Source organism: Rhincodon typus, chromosome 3 (genome assembly GCF_021869965.1).
Source record: "Rhincodon typus isolate 14 chromosome 3, sRhiTyp1.1, whole genome shotgun sequence".
NCBI lineage: Eukaryota > Metazoa > Chordata > Chondrichthyes > Orectolobiformes > Rhincodontidae > Rhincodon > Rhincodon typus.
The window spans coordinates 28,072,786-28,090,517 of record NC_063334.1 but is presented as its reverse complement, the minus strand read 5'-3'; the positions used below and the strand labels follow the sequence as shown (position 1 = coordinate 28,090,517).

The 17,732-nt window shown below is 41.5% G+C and overlaps 1 protein-coding gene across 3 annotated transcripts in view; it reads left to right on the top strand.

The window, feature by feature from the left end:
* The window catches only part of LOC109913887 (coronin-2A-like), a 144,348-nt gene that overhangs the window by 30,735 nt on the left and 95,881 nt on the right, over window positions 1-17,732 (top strand). The window contains exon 1 of one of the 3 annotated variants that reach the window (XM_048594627.1): window positions 4,331-4,426. The exons of the other annotated variants lie outside the window; for them this stretch is intronic. The gene's annotated coding sequence lies outside the window, so the exon portion shown is untranslated. Of the gene's footprint in view, window positions 1-4,330; window positions 4,427-17,732 lie in introns of those variants that run through there. 3 annotated transcript variants of the gene reach the window in all.

Here is a 17,732-nt window from a genome sequence, read left to right as displayed (position 1 = left end):
CTCTGGTCTGTAGAGTATTTGAGGAAGTGGCCTTAGAAATAGTTGCTGCTTTGGTGCTCATCTTTCAAGTTTCTATAGACTCTTTAGAACCTACTGATTGGAGGGTAGCTAATTTAAATCTACTGAAATTCTCTGCCACAAAAAGTGGTTGAAGACAAAACATTGAATTTTTCGAGCAGATAGATAGACAGATATACCTGAGAGAGATATCTCAGGGCTAAAGGGATCAAAGGGTATGGGGTGAAAGTGGAAGCAGGATACTGAATGGAATGATCAGCCATGATCATATTGAAGGGCAGAGTAAACTTGAATGGGCAAATGACTTGCTTCTGTTCCTGATTTCAATGTTTCTATATCGTTTGTAGATTTAGAGGTGAAAGTGTTCATTGGATTATTTTGCAGACAGGGATTCTTGTTTTGAATTGTTAATCCTTCACAAGTCAAGCAAGGGGAGAGTTGGACTGGAGTTTCCAATGCCTTCATTCCCTTTTGCATTAGTCAGCACAGCTTCTGAAATATCTCTCAACAGTTTTGTAAGAAGGAACTGCTAAGGAGATGTTCATACCTGCTCAGTGAGCAGGTCAGGCCAGGCTGTAATAGACACTCTGTGCAGTGCAAGAACGTTTGCAAATGATACGTGACAAAACCACTTGGACCAGAGCCAAGCAAAATTGGCATCTCTACTTCCACCTGAACCACTTCTGTCTCTGCTGTCCAAACCTGTCACTTAAATGTTTTCCAAGCTTGCCTTTGGCCTTCTCCCTTATTACTCTTGAGTGTGCACGAGAGTTTATTACTTTCCTACAGCTTAACTACATTTTTAACAAGTACTTCAGTTGGCTACAAAGCACTTTAGCACTTCTAGTGCTTGTGATAGGCACTGAAGAAATGCAAGTTTGTAACTTTCTTAAAGGTGCCACAAATGCAAGTTGTTGCATCCAACTTCAGAGTCTTATAACACATCGGTAAGATCAGGAGAATTGCTTTGGTGTAGGCAATTTCTTCTTTTAATCATTTTGAAGCTTCCTCGAAGCTATTATTGATTCTCGTGCCTTCTGGTGATTCTTGACTTTTCTCGTCATGAGAATCTTAAGAGTGTCATGCAGGTTTAAGCAATGTTAAATTTTCAGGACTAGTATTTAGCTCATTTAGTTTCCTTGTACTCTTATTTCCCTTTTTCAACTTTTATTTTTTTTCCCAACTTTGGGTACGAAGCAAACTGGACAGTAAAACTTAGCTTTTGCATTTGCTTTTGAGGATAAAGTGAATACTTGTCATGTTTGCCACCAGCTGTGTAACTCTGTGTTAAATAGAGTCGTCCAGAATGGAACTCTTACCCAGAAGGTGTTAGTGGAAGATCCAACAAAATTATCCAGTTATCACCACCTCACAAATTGTTCCTAGTGCTGATTGTAACATTGCTTTTGATTGCTGACCCCTCTAGAAGTAGGGAGGGGCTGATGGATAGCTTCCATTACTGACCTGTAATTTTCACCTCTAGGTGTATTCAGTTTATTGGCTTTCTTTCATTGGAATTATGTCAATATTTAACATACAGGAATTCTGGAACAAAAAGAATAAAATCAAGTAAGTGCCTTATGGCTAGGTTGTATTCTGCTGTATTTTGGTTTTGCTAAAATTGTATAGTGTATATTCAGGCAGGACCATCCTCAGTCAGATTCCTGGAAAACCTTACATAAATGGCTTGTTATAAACTGGAAATTGGAGGAGCAGCACCTCATATTCCGCCTTGGGAGCCTACAGCCCAATGGCCTAAGTGTGTGTCTTTTACCAGTTTCATAATCTCCCCAGCCCCGGCCTCATCCCATGACCAACACCCCCCACCACCACCACCACCACACGCCCCCGCCTCCTTGACCTGACATATAACCTGTCCATCATCTCTCCCACCTCTCTGCTCCGCCTACCTGCACTCACCTATCACCATCCCACCTACCTTCACCAGCCCCACCCCTCCTCTCTCTCTCTCTTTTTCTGAGCTCCCTTCCCCACCCCCCCCCCAACACTGAACAAGGGTCCTGACCCGAAACGTCAACTTTCCTACTCCTCTGATGCTGCCTGGCCTGCTGTGTTCCTCCAGCTCCACACTGTGTTATCTCTGACTCCAGCATCTGCAGTTCTTACTGTCTATAAATGGCTTGTTCATTGTTTGGGACAGTAACATATAACTTCCACTGGAAACGTTTGTATTTCCCAGGTTGACTGAAGCAAGGAATGATATTAATAAGTCCACACAATTGCGATGGTAAATCCTTGTGCATTTTTCGTTTGAAATGAAAATACTCCTTCACATTGCTGAGGTAGTGAGGCATATGTTTTGGGTAAAGTGTTACTTTTTATCACTATCTGAAATACCTTTGTTAGATTCTTCAGAAGAAGGGAAGATTTTTTTGATAGCTACCAGTCTGTCTCCTACATGGGCCAGCACAATCCTCAATAAGACCATAAGATATAGGAGCAGAAGTAGGCCATTTGGCCCATGGAGGTACTTCTGCATTTAATGAGATTGAGGTTGATCTGATGATTCTTAAATCCACTTTCCTGCCTTTCCTCTATAACTCTAGATTCCTTTACTAGTTTAAAAATCAGTCAAACTCAGTCCCCAATATTCTTCTCGGCAGCCCTTTGCAGTAAAGAATTCCATACATTCTACTACTTTCTGAGAGAATTTCTCCTCATTTGTCTTAAATGGCAGACTTGAGTAACTTCATCTTTCACTACTCTTTATCTCGTCTTGAAAATTTTCTAGTAATTCAACAGCTTTTGACATAACATTAGAACCTGTTAATGTAGAAAAATTTTCAAGGCATTTTCCACCAAGTCTTTTCACAGTGAGCACGTCATCTCCACTTTTGCAGAAGTCTTGTCTTCATAACCATGGCTTAAAAAACCTCCATCAATTCTAAGCATCTTTTCAACAAAGAAAATCTGTGTATTTGTTCCTCAGTGCCAACTTCTTATAACCCAAATGGATTTTGATCTTTTGCCCTCAATGAATTATCTTGCATTACTAACTTTTTCATCAAGTTGTATTCCTGATCTGTAATTTCTAAGTTTTTATCGTGTCTTTCATCCAGTACCCTTCAAGACAGACAGATTTGCATGAATAATATCTTCTGCTTTGATCCGCACAAGTGACTGTCAAGGTATTTTACAGTGTATCTTGGCATGCACTACAGAAAAGGACCGAGAGGGTCTCTCTTTTTTCAAAGAAAAGTGAAGGCTGATGGGTCACCTTATGGAGATCGTTAAAGTTAGGAAAAGTTTTGATAGGGCAGGTACAAAGAGAATGTTCCCTCTTGTTAGGTAAAGCATGACCAAAGACTAAAAATTTAGTATAGTCACCAAGTAATCCAAAAGGGAATTCAGGAGAAATTACTTGAATCAAAGAGTGATCAGAATGTAGAATCCTTTTAGTTGAAGTGAATAGTCATGATAAATTTTAAGGGATAATTGGATAAACAGCTGAGGGAGAAGCGAAGAAAAGGTTACAATGGTAGATTTAGATGAAGATGATAGAAGAGGCTCGAGTGGAGCATAAATGCCAATAGGAACTGTTTTAGTTCAGTGACCTATTGCTGTGCTAGAAACCTATACTCCTACTTATCCTTTTGAATAATGCATTTACAGGTAATGAAAGCAATGCTGTTCTGGCTGCCTTTTGTTTTGCACCCCATGTAAACTTCAGTTCGTTCAAATCTCTGCTGCCCGTATCCTAATTTGCAGCAAGACTGTTCATTCCTCACCCCATTAATCTATTTCGGTTCCCAGCTAGAAGTGACTTCCTTGTTTTAAAATCCCTCCATTGCCTCTCCACTCTCTATCTTTGTAACTGTCTCCAGCCACACAATCTACTGAGATTTCTACACTGCTCCAACTTTGGCCTTTTCTAAGTCCTTGATTTTAGTTGCTGCATGCCCCCGGCACCAAGCCCTAATCCCTGAAATTTGCTTTCTGAATCTTTACAACCCCTTGCCTCCCTATCTCCACATTTAAGACACTCCTTTAAAAGCCTACCTTTGATTGTCTGTCCTAACATCACCTCATTGTGGCACGTTTTCAAATCTACTTTGATGTTCTAATGAAGCGTTTTAGGTTGCTTAACCACATTAAAAGTGCTATGTACATATAGATTGCTGTTGTTCAGCTTCGACCATGGGGAAGTAGGGTCATGTGTCAGCTCCTGTGTTTGCGCTGCCAAACCACCCAGCTTACCCCAGGGGCGGGACAGAAAGAGAGAGAGAGACTGAGAGAGAGATTCTGTAACCGTGAGCTAGTTCGGCATTGTGCACATGGAAATTGTCTTATGCTGCAGTGTGATCCTGACAAACGACAATACGAAAAGTGAAACCTTCAGATTCATTCTTTCTGGGCCAATATCAATACCTGATGTTGACTGCATAAGGTACGAAGTGAGCACAATGGTGGTAAGAGCCAGTGCTGACAAATGCTAGCTTCAATCTTTAATGACTGTGTGTGTTTCGATTGTGATTTGCAAAGCTTTAACACTGGGTTCGGATCCAAATGACTTTCTGACTGAATATTGGCCGGTTTTTGAGGTTTGATAACATCTTATACTGTGGCCTCCGTTGCAATGTTCAAACTCCAAACCTGGCCTCTATCTGTTTTAACCCTTTCATTACTTCTTTTTTATTTTAATGCTCATGTTGTCTAAGGTTTTGACATGACTTAGTAAGAAGAAACTGTTTTGACTGGCAGGTGACAAAATTAAGATCCTTGGATATTTTGTCAATGAGGGTGTAAGGAGAATTTATTTTACATAACAAGTTGGGCAATGGAAGTAGATTTAATAGTGACTTTCAAAAGGGAACTGGGTAAAACATTAGCCAAACATAGTAAGTCCTTGGGAAGAGTGGTGTGAGGTATTGGGGAGGGAAGTGGGATTTATTGGATAGTTCTTTTTAAGGGGCTGGCAAAGGCACAGTGGCCCTAATAGCACCCTGTGCTGTATCATTCTAATAAATGCCTAGTATTTCTGATATGGGTTATGTTTTCTCCACTACACGTCAAACACTAGAATGATTGATGTTATAGGGCTTTGTTTGGAAGATGATTTCACCTATTCTGGTGAGAAGATTGGCCAGGCCCCTCCCTAACTCCAGGAAACCGGTAACAAAGTCCCCACGATTTATAACACTAACTGATACTGTAATGAATAAGAACAAAGCATATGTTTTACGTTAGGTTTTTACTTGGAAAAAGCAAGTAAGAAAAGAATGCTATGATCTCAGACTAGGATAATTTATGAAGATAACAAATAGATTTAATGATAGTTAACTTGATATGAACAAGTTTGAGTGTGGTATTTGCTTGAAATTGCTGTGCAGTGTCCTGGTATAACTCTGGTGAGCTGTGTGAATGGATGGTTCCTCCAGACTTTCCACTCATTTTCCACCGGAGTTTCTATAGCATTTCGAATGATTTCTCCCACAAAAATGTGATGGCTTTTTATATCTAGGATTTAATTGAAATAAATTATTGATCAGCCAAGGCTCAATGGGTAACCTTTTACCCCTGTCCCCCCCTTGTTAGAAAGTTGTGGCTTTGTAAACATTGGTCCTGAGACTAAAGTACCTAATCTAGGCTGACACAGGCAATGCAGAGGGGTGCCCTACAGTTGCAGTGATGCTGTAATTTTGGATGAGGTCGTAGAATCATAGAATACCTGCAGTGTGGAGGCAGGCCATTCAGCCCATTTAGTGCACAACACAACCCCCTGTAACCCTGCATCCCCCATGGCTAATCCACCTAGCCTGTACATCCCTGCATACTATAGGGCAATTTAGCATGGCCAATCCATCCATCCTGCACATCTTTGGACTGTGCGAGGAAACTAGAGCACCCGGAGCAAAGTCACGCAGACACGTAGTGTGCAAAGTCCGCGCAGACAGACGCCCAAGGCTGGATTGAAGCCAGGTCCCTGGTACTATGGGGCAGTGGTGCAAAGCACTGAGCCACTGTGCCTCCAAGTTTTGAACCCAAGGCCTGCCTGTTCACTCAGGTGGATGCAGAAGCTTCCCCAGCTCCTATTTGAGGAGAATTAGGAGAGTTTTTTCCTTTTGCACTGGCCAATGTTTGGCGCCTCAACCAACAGAGCTGAAAAGTAGACCAAGTGGTCATTTGCACATTGTTGCCAGTGGGACCTTGCTGTGTGCAGATACGCTGCAGCATTTCCTACTTTACAGCAGTAACTATAATTCAAAAGCATTGAATAGGGTGTGATATATTTTGGACTGTGAAGAGTACTATATAATAGAGGTCCTTTCAACGCTCATTGTGGGACAGACTTGGATTTTGCTGTGATTCTTTAAAAACAAAAGCCTGATTAAAAATACCTCTTGGTATTTTACGAGATTTAACTTTACACGTTCAGACTTAAATAAACTAAACAAAGCCTTGGTAGTTTAAACTATGCGATATTGGTACATTAATGTCTGAACTTTGCACGCGGGTGCTGAGCTAGCTGGTGTTCATGAATGTGGCCGAGAGGGTATGCCTGCTTTCAGAATTTAGGAGAATATTAACACTGGAAAGTGAAGCGGGGTGAAAACGTATCTGTGAAAGATGTCACTCCTATTGGTTTCATATTGTTATGATCTTGAAATTAGCCAAATATCTATGGCTCTTTGTCAATATGACTTTAATAGTGCTTTTTATATTTTGCCCAGGGCTGATAAAACACAAGGAAACAAATTAGAATATGAAGCATAATAACTGTGTTTTCTGGCAATTCTACCTTGTTACAGGTTAATTACCAAACATATCTCATATTATTAGCTGGAAGTGCCGAACATCAATGGCCACATTTTCTTGAAGTCAGGGAGATCCTGTGGAGAGGATAAAATAGCAGCTGAAATCTTATTGTGGGATTCTCAACACCGTTCCCACAGTTTCCGATTTACATTGTGGGCCTTTTTAAGAATGTGGGCTTGTTGGGAATGTGAATCCGCACCCTGACCTGTTTGGCTCCACTGGGGAAATAGGCATGGCCCGGTTGCCTGCAATTTTCATGGAGCCAGGCATGGTTCTAAAAAGATTGTAGTTCAATCTACCTCTGAGGAATTGGAAACCTTACTCTGGGTGAGGGCTTCTTCTGGGAAAAAAAATAAGTTCAGAAGTTCTTAACTGTAACCCACATGCCAAGTGAATCATCCTCCAAGGCAAGCTATGGTGTCTCCATGCACATTTTGCCCACTAGATAGAGCCAATGAAACCTGTACTGACAATAAGATGTGTTTATAAAAACTTATTGAAAACAAAACAGGAATTTTTCATAACTTGCTACACACTTAAAAGAAAACTTATTTCAAGAACAAATAATGAAAATTGGCTGAGTGCACAGACATCCATTAGACTGTTGAAACAGCGGAACCCCAAGGTACACGTTACTGACAGAGCTCTCTAGCTCTTTGATCTCCTCTGTCAATTGCATGATGTTTATTTATACAAGTTGGAGGTTTCAAACAGTAATGGATTCTGCTGTTGATAACTTAGTATTGGCCAATCAACCAGACCTGATAATGTCAATCATGAAATGTGTAGCTTTGCATTAAGGTTCTGTGGAGATTGAATGGAGGGGCACTCCTTAATGCGGAAGGTACGAACAGCCCTATGTTTTATAGTAGGGACACAGCTTGGCCCGGGGGTTATGAGAGGGCATGAAGTGGCTTGAATGGGGTATGGGCTGTGTTTTGAGGGATCAGGAGATGGTAAGGGTGAATGTAAGAGAGCCTTAATGTTTTCATTTATAACTGCAATGAAGTGCCACAGCACCACAAACCTTTTTAAACAGCTGGCCTTGGTATCCAGCTGCCTCTGTGAGTGTCTCTGAACCTTTTATCCCCATTGGGTCAGCCTGACATTTGCCTATACCTGGCCCACCATAATGAAGATTCCAACCTTGCAGGCACCTTCTCCAGAGATGGGTGGGTCACGCTGGGATATTCCCCAACGCCCACGCGTTGACATGAAGGTGAAAATCCAGGCCCCCTAAGATAAAAATCTGATGGAGAGAGGATGGGAATTTTGGGAGTAAACTTTGTTTTAATCAACGCCTTATGAACTAGCACTCTCAATAACTTGGCAATAATTATATACCTCTCATACCAGACATTTATTGTATTATCACAATCTCTGAGTAGTCAGTGGAGGGTGAGAGTGAGAAGGCTCTCTGCCAGTAAGTTTTATTTCAGGCAAAGTTGCATTATTATTTAGGTGATTTATGCTGTAAGTTAACAGTGACGTGTGTACCTCCTGCATCATGTTTCTATTAACTGAAAGAACTGCGGATGCTGTAAATCCGAACAAAACTGCACTTCACTGCAGTTCTGAGGAAGGGTCACCAGACCTGAAACGTTAACTCTGATTTTTTTTTTTCTTCACAGATGCTGCTGGACCTGTTAAGGTTTTCCAGCAACTTCTGGTTTTGTTCATGTTTCTATTACTTAGTGTGTGTTTTTTTTTACGTGGACCTCTTGATCAAGTGGAAATTTTAATCAACCTGCACACTCTTGGTCCCATAGGTACTGGTTAATAATAAGTAGAGCAGTATGCAAATTAACTCAGTTTTCATTCTCTCAACCCAGGAGCCAGCTCGTGACTTCTATGAAAAAGTTGGCCAACTTTTTCATGAACTCAGAAGCTGTGGTTTTGGAATTTGATGGAGAGGTTAGTGTTAGGATTGTGGGATGAGATGACTCCATTGGTGAATTTTCCAGTAGTAAGTTTGTAGCACTCTAATTGCAACAGACAAATGTATTAAGAGGTTCTTTTAAATGTGGTTAAAATAGTTGCAGCAACAGAGAGATGGCCTTGGCCCTCTTTGTCCTGTTGCACAAATGTATTTGAATGGTTTCTTCAGTAAATATTGAAACCAGTCCATTAGATATGGAACTTGTTTGTAAATGCATTACCAGTGTCTGTAATCGTTTACAAGTTTGTTCTCCACTTCTCCTCAAACACCTTTTGCCCCACCCATACTCGAGGTTTAAGATGAAGTGAGGAATGGTGCAAAGGTCAGTTGTTGATTAAGAGTGTCTTTTTATCCCCCTTGTGGCTCTTTTGTTGTTGATAAAGTGGCAAAGATTTTGTTTTAAAATTGATAGCTAGGGCCTTTTTGTTTTGTTCTCTCTCTCTCTACCTCCTAAAGTATATAAATAAGCTTGTGTTTGCCAACAGTTTGATCATGATTTTGGAAACGTGGAAGTCAAAATAGAACTGTCAGGCATCCAGTCTTTATTTAGTCCCACTCACGCATCACCCCTATGCTAAGTGACTTACGTTAGCTTCCAGTTAAGTAATATCTGGATCATAAAATTGTATTGAAATCTCTCAATGACCTCTGCCCCTCCGCCGCCTCATTTCTGTAATCTCCTCTGGTAAAATAGCCCATTACAGACCCCTTTGATTAAGACAGGAATCAACAAGGTTGTGTCATTACTTCAATTCTCTCTCTTTATGTCAGTATTCACAGCTATCATACTCAGACTAGAACAGGCTCCCTGCTGGATTGCAACTTAGTTACCAAATGGGCAATAACCTATTTAATCTCTGACTCTGTTTGTTTATTTGAAGCTTTCAACATCAAAACATCAAACCAAGCATGTGTAACACCCAGTCATACTCCCTATCTTACAGTATGGGGAAGATGAAAAATACAGGGGGACATCTCTGCAGTCATTCCAACATTGCTGTCTGTAAAAGATGCTACATACCAAGTGGGAGGACAGATACAGTAAGCAGGCACCACAAGCACAGTGGCTGTGATCATTCTTCTTTACTATTGGTCATACATTTCAGATGTCTGATAACAGGCTTCGACAGCTTGGTGGTCTTCTCCTAGGTCAGTCAGCACGCATAGGACGTACTGAAAGCTACCATGAAAATATGTAACATGGGCATTTCCTGGGAGGCCAGTATCTTGGATTGAACCAGATGGAGACAGAGTATGTGGACGTTTTGAGAATGAAAGATGACGAAGAGGAAAAGCAAAAACAGCAAAAAGAACCTTTGGGCTCACAGACAGAGGAAAATCTCAAACATGATTCTATTCGTCAGATTAGAAAGCAGTTTAAAGAAAACTGAAGTCCTGCATCAGCCTGCTCCCCAGGCAGAAGATATATCGTCGTCAAGGGAACAAAGCTGAATCTTATCACACCATTTACCCATCTGGGGGCGCATCATCTCATTTGATGTGCCATTGACTAGGAAGTGGACCATAGACAATAAAGCAAACAGTGTATTTGGCAGACTCTGTACAAATGAGTGTGCATCAACCACAGGTTTGGAACACAGAATAAACTCTTAAGTTTATAGAGGTGTCATCCTCGCCACCGTTTCTGTATGGTACTGAGTCATGGTTCTGTACCACTGTCATGTGTGCCTTGTAGAGCACTTTCACCACCACTGGCACCACAGCATCTTCAACATCCACCACGTCACAAATGTTGAAGTCTTGCGAACTGCCAACTTCACTGGCATCATGACCATCCTCCTGCAAAATTATGTTGGGCAGATCACATGACCTAAGACAATAGATCACAACTAGGCCATTCAGCCCATCAAATTTAACCATAATTCAACAAGCCCATAGCTGATTTGATAATCTTCGACTCTACTTTCCTGCCTTTTCTCCAGCACCCTTGATTAAGTATATGCAATACAATACAACACAGGCTTTTCGGCCGACCAAGCCTGCATCGATTTTTATTCCTTATTTAGAGCAGCTACTTGTTGTCATGGGTGAGATAGCCAAATTTTTAATAACCCAGCCTCAACAGCTCCCTCCGGTAAGGAATTCCACAGATTCACTGCCTTCGGACAAAAAAGTCCTCCTCATCTTGGTCTTGACTGTGCAGCTCCTTGCTGTGAGTTTATGTTCTCTGGTCACAGATTCTCCCACAGGGGAAAGAGAACTTACTAGATCTACCCAGTCGAGCTGTCTAAGAACCTTCTCTGTTAAAATAAAGTCTCTTCTCATTCTTCTAAACTCCAATAAGTACAGACCCAATTTATTGAACTGGAGACAATTAGAAACAGAGAAGATAGGAGCAGGAGGAGGCCATTCGGCCCTTTGAGCCTGCTGTGCCATTTTTCATGGCTGATCATCCAACTCAATAGCCTAACCCTGCTTTCTCCCCATATCCTTTGATCCCATTCGCCCCAAGTGCTATATCTAGTCGCCTCTTGAATTCATTCAATGTTTTGGCATCAACTACTTCCTGTGGTAATGAATTCCACAGGCTCACCACTCTTTGGATGAAGAAACATCTCCTCATCTCCATCCTAAATAGTCTACCCTGGTTCCTCATATTGTGACCCCTGGTTCTAGACACAACCGCCACTGGGAACATCCTCCCTGCATCTACCCTGTCCAGTCCTGTTAGAATTTTATAAGTTTCTATGAGATCCCCCCCTTATTCGTCTGAACTGTAGCGAAAACAATCCCAACCTAGTCAATCCCTCCTCATACGTCAGACCTGCCATCCCCGGAATCAGCCTGGTAAACCTTCACTGCACTCCCTCGAGAGCAAGAGCATCCTTCCTCAGGAAAGGAGACCAAAACGGCACACAATATTCTACATGTGGCCTCACCAAGGCCCTGTATAACTGCAACAACACATCCCTGCTCCTGTACTCAAAAACCTCTCATAATGAAGGCCAACATACCATTTGCCTTCTTTACCACCTGCTGCACCTGCATGCTTACCTTCAGCGACTGGTGCACAAGGACACCCAGGTCCCACTGCACACCCCCTTCTCACAATGTACAGCCATTCAGGTAGCAATCTGCTGCTTGTTTTTGTTTCTGATTTGAATAGCCTCACATTTATCTAAATTATACTGCATCTGCCATTGCCCACTCACCCAACCTGTCAAGATCATGCTGAAGGATCTCTGCATCCTTGTCACAGTTCACCCTCCCACCAAACTTGGAGATGCTACATTTTGTTCCCTCATCCAAATCATTAATATATATTGTGAATAGCTGGGGTCCCAGCACCAATCCCTGTGTAACCCCACTAGTTACTGCCTGCCGATTTGAAAAGGGCCCACGAATTCCTACTCTTTATTTCCTCTCTGCCAGCCAGTTTTCTATCCATCTCAATACACTTCCTCCAATCCCATGTGCTTTAATCTTCCACAGTAATCTCCTATGTGGGACATTGTCAAACACTTTCTGAAAGTCCAAATATACTACAACTGGCTCCCCTTTGTCAACTTGATGAGTTACATCTTCATAGAATTCCAACAGATTTTCAAGCATGATTTCCCCTTCCTAAATCCATGCTGGCTGATCCTGCCACTGCTTTCTAAATGCTCTGCTATAGAATCCTTGACAATGGATTCGAGAATTTTCCCCACTACGAATGTTAGGTTCACAGGTCTATAATTCCCTGTTTTCTCTCATGCCTCCTTTTTTGAATACTGGAGTAACATTAGCCATATTTCAGGCTGAAACATTGACTTTCTTGCTCCTCTAATGCTTGTCTGACCTGCTATGCTTTTCTAGCCTCACACCTATAGTTTCCAACCTATTGAACCTCTCCTCATAAGACAGTCCCTCCCGGGATCAGGCTTGTAAACCTTGTGTGGACTGCCACCAATTCCTGTATGTCTTTTCTTGGATAAGGGAATAAAAATTGTTCAGTATTCCAGGTGTGGCCTTTGTATATTTTTAGCAAAGCCTCCTACTTTTATCCATTATTTCCTCTGAAATAAAGGTTAACATTTCACTTGCCTTCCCAATTATTTGTGGAATGTGAATGTTAGCGTTTTGTAATTCATGGAGAAGACTTGCAAATCCCTCTGCTTTCAGCAGTCTTTCTCCATTTAACTAATATTCAGCTCCCTATTCTTCCTGCCAAAATGCATAACCTCAAATTTTCAAACACTTTATTCCATCTGCCAAGTTTTTGCACACTTGCTTAATCTGCCTATCTCCCTGCAGGTTCTCTTGTGACATCCTCACCACTTGCCTTCCCACCTAATTGATGGGGCATTATTGTTACCCAGATAGATGACAGTTAACTGATCGAGATTGTAAGTGCAGAGAGCTGATCAATAGTGAATGGAAAGGATGGGCCCCTTGCAAATGTTTAAAGGACACCCTGAAGAAATTCATCTGTGTCTCCCATTGACCATCGCAACCGGGAAGGACAAACCATAGATTGTGTATTGTTTGACACTGCTGCATCAGGAGTGCTATGGAGACCTTTTGAGACTGAGTGAAGAACCAGTATGGACGTGACAGAGAGAGACAGAAAGAGAGGGAGAAACAGACAAGGAAGATAGATTGGATGGGGCATGGACAGCATGACCATGCAAGGTTTTGAAGCAAGGATTTTAACATCAAACTGCCAAATTGGAAAGAAACAAAAAAACTGCAGATGCTGGAATTCAAGGTAGACAAACAGGAGGCTGGAAGAACACAGCAAGCCAGGCAGCATCTGAAAGAAAGTAGAAGCCCAACGTTTCGGGTATTACCCTTCTTCAGGGCTGGATGTGGGGGTAAGGGGGAAGCTGCAGATAAAGGGAGAGGGGAAGGGGCAGAAGCGGAATGGTGGACGGTGCGACCTAGATTAGATTCTTTAATTCCAGATATTTCTTGAATTCAAATTCCACCATCTGCCATGGCTGGATTCAAACCCAGGTCTCCAGGATATTACCTGGGTCTCTGCATTAACAGTCCAGCGATAATACCACTAGGCCATTGCCTCCCCATTGCTTACAGAAGTCACAAAAATATTCTTGAAAGTCCTAACTAAAATCCCCTCTAACCTGCCTGGTTGTGCACACCCGCATTCACTCCGAAGACCTGTGTGCCGTGGTTGGCATGGTGACTGTATTTGCAGTGTTGATTTTCCATTATGGAAGTCACTGCTGCTCCCAGATGTTGGAGGTCTGCACAGAAGAAATATAAAAGTGGGAACACTGGTGCTAGGGAGACTATGGTCCTTTTGGGAAGGAGAAATTGAAAATTATTTTCAGTGAAAGAATAAGTTAGGCCTGGAGAAATGAATGGGACTGAAAGCCGAAAAATCCCCAGAGCTTAATATTATATATCCCAGGATATGAAGGGACATTAACCATCGATTCTTGAACAGTAGCAGCATATTGGTGGGTGATGAATGTAACCTGTCTGTTTATAAAAGTGGGGAGAGAGAATAATGGGAATTATACCACTGACTTTAAAATTAGTGGTTGGAGCACGGTGGGAGTCTATTATAAGGTTGTGATAATGGGACATTTAAAAATATCAATTGTGTTACTCAAAGTCAACATGGATTTATCAAAGAGAAATTGTGTTTGACAAACCTCCTGGCGCTTTTTTTAAAGGATCTAAACCAATAGAATAGATGAGGGAGAACCACTGGCTGTTTGGATTTTCAGAAATAAAATACCACATCAGTGGTCATTGATCAACGTCAAAGCTCTCAAGTAATATACTAGCAATAGATTGAGGGCTGGTTAGCAAACAGGAAAGACCATTGGAATAAATGAGTCATTTTCAGAGTGAAAGGCAATTACAAATGGGGTACTGAAAGGATCACTACTTGGACCCAGCTATTCACAGAATATTTCGGTGATTTGAATGAGGGACATTGTAACATTTCCAAGTTTGGTTGATACAAAACTGGTGGGTTTGTGAGTTGTGAGGAGAATACCTGGAGACTTCATGATGATTTAATCAAGTTGAGTGAGTGGGCAAGTACCTGCAGATATGCAGTACAATGTAGCTAAATATGAAGCTACATATGCTTCAGTATGGGGGGCTGGGGAAGGAAAGGAAGAGTATTATTTAACTACTGATAGATTGTGAAAAGTTAATGCACAAAGTGATCTGTGTGTCCACGTACTTCAGTCACCAAATGTAAGCATGCAGATGTAGCAAGCAGATCAGAAGACGAATGGTTTCAGACATTTATCTATCTCAAGTTTCCAGACAAATGGTTTGTTGGCCTTCATTGCAAGAGCATTTGGGTACAGGAGCAAAGTAGTCTTACTGCAGCTCTACAGGGCCTTGGTGAGACTACATCAGCAGTATTGGGAAAAATTTGCAGGTCTGACAGAAAGACGTGGCACTAATTGGATCGCTGTTTCAAAGAGCCAATCCAGACACAATAGGCTGAATGGCCTCATTTTATGCCGAATAATAGTGTGATTCAGGCTTTCCTGTCTAAACCTGATCCACAAGTGGTACATATTGCAATATGACAGCTGCAGTATTCTTATCATTTCAGCACAACCTGAAGGGAAATGGGAGCAGCTGGATCAGGAGATAAGTTTCCCTGTTTGGTAACCTAATGTAAAAAATAATAAGTGATCTCGGACAACTAAAGGTGTTTTTTTGTTTTGTTTTTATAAATGAAGTAGGCATTCTTTAATTTGTTTGGAGACTTCAGTGCTTCCTGATGCTTTCAAATTCGCAAGTGCCAAAGAGATGAAATACTTGAATTTCTGTAGTGCCATTCACTACTTTGGTGCACTGCACTGCCACACCAGCCAATGATGTGCTTTTGAAGTGTAGTCACCATTTTATTGTAGGAAATGAAGCAGCCAGCTTGTGCACAGTGAGGTCCCACAAACAGGGTGGTTGATGCTGACTGCATCATCTGTTGTTTATTTCTTTGTGTAATGTTGATTGAATGATAAATAATGGCCAGGAGAACTCCCCTGCTCTTCATCTACATAGAGTCAGAGATTTTACCGCTCAGAAAGAGGTCCCTTCAGCCTGTTGTGTTGTGTTGGTGCCAGTTTTCAAATATCCATCTACTTTAATCCCATTTTCCAGCACTTGCCCCGCAGTGTTATATGCTGTGGCATTTCAAGTGTCCGCCTAAATAGTCCTTAAATTTCTTGAGGGTTCCTGCCTCTCCCACCATTTTAGGCAGTGAATTTCAGCTACCCACAACCCTCTTTGTCTGGGCATTGACCCCTCAACTAAGGGCAAATGTTTCTTCCTATCTATCCCGTCTATGCCCCTCAGAACTTTGTGAACCTTAATCAGATCTCCCTCTTTTTAAGAAAAACAACCCCAGCCTATCTAGTCTGTCTTCGTAGCTGAATCGCTTTAGCCCAAGCAACATCCTGATAAATCTCCTCCAGTGTAATCACACCCTTCCTACAGTGTGGTCACCAGAATGTACACAGTACTGCAGCTGAGGTCTAAATAATGTTATATACAGCCATATCGTAACCTCCTTTCTCTTGTATTTCGTACCTTGACTAATAAAGGCAAGTGTCCCATATGCCTTTTTAACCATCTTATCAATTTTTTGCCTTCAAGGATCTATGCACATGCACACAATAACCCTCTTTACTTCCTAGGGTCCTACCATTCAATGTGTACAACTTGTTAGTCTTCCTAAAATGCATCACCTCTCACTTTTTTCAGGATTAAATTTAATTTGCCTCTGTTCTGCCCATTTGACCAGCCCCATCTATATCAGGATGTAGTTTCAGGCTCTCCTCCTCACTATTTACCACATCACCAATAATGTAACCAGAATAGGGACCAGGAAATCCTTGCATTCACCCAAGAGGATAGACAAAATCTTAGCTAAACACTTACCAAACTTTGAGGTTCTGCACAGCCTTTTAATCTTGCTCCAGTTGATCTGAGGTGGAATGACACTGTTTGTATGCCCAGGATTCTGTCATGTTGTAGGTCAGGAAACTGTAACAATAATAATGCTCTGGAAGTTGTCTATCTTTTAGTTTTGTGATCGAGTCCTGGGAGTTGGTCATGAACCTACAATATTACCTCTTGATAGACAAGAATGTTATCCTCTAAGCCTTGGCTGACACCTAATATCGATGAATTAAATGTTAATTAAATTGTTCATTACTGAACCATTTCGGCTCAAGGCGGATTTGCTTTGCAGTAAATTAGTTGGCAGCTGCAGCTGCAGCATTGCTATAACTAGTCTTGGTTACCTTTTTGAGGGTAGTGAAAGGGCAGTAATCAATTAGGATTTTGCCTTGAAGTGCTGATGTTTAATGTCAGTTATGAGGACATGACTAGTCTTGCATTCTTGAATATTGCTGAAAGGAGAAACTTGTTGCCAAAGTTTTATTGTCTTGCACTCGTCAAGACAAAGGCAAGAATGTCAATTTTTTAAGGATCACTGTAACTTGTACAGCAGGAGGAAAGGGTGCTGACTTGTTGGGAAATCAACTCTGATTGGCTAAGGCATTGCCATGGCAACAGCAACTGTCGACTACCAAGGCCTCAGATAATTTTTCTTAAGGAGTGCAAGCCTTGAACATCTACCTGAAGGTCAATTCTGCTGTTTGGTTATAAGTTCCCATCCTGGATGATAATGAAAACAATTTCCTTTTGTAGTGAAAGGTCATCAGAGGTAGCTAGAATATAGTGTTGACACTAGAAACCAGATCAAGTAGGATCTTAAGTGCCAGATTGGCTTGAAGGGCCTAAAGGCCTATTCTGATCCTAATTCATATACTGGTATGTTTGTTAACACTTGACTGTCCCATAAAATTCCCAACAGGAATCAACAAATGGTACATATTATGATGTGATAGGTGCAGTATTGGTGGTAAAGATGGATAACAATAATTTGCATTGATGTAGTGCCTTTAACATTGTCCCAAGGAGCTTCATAGGAGTGTATTATGGCACAAAATTTGATCACCTACATGATTTGTTAGGTGACGTGATAAAAGGT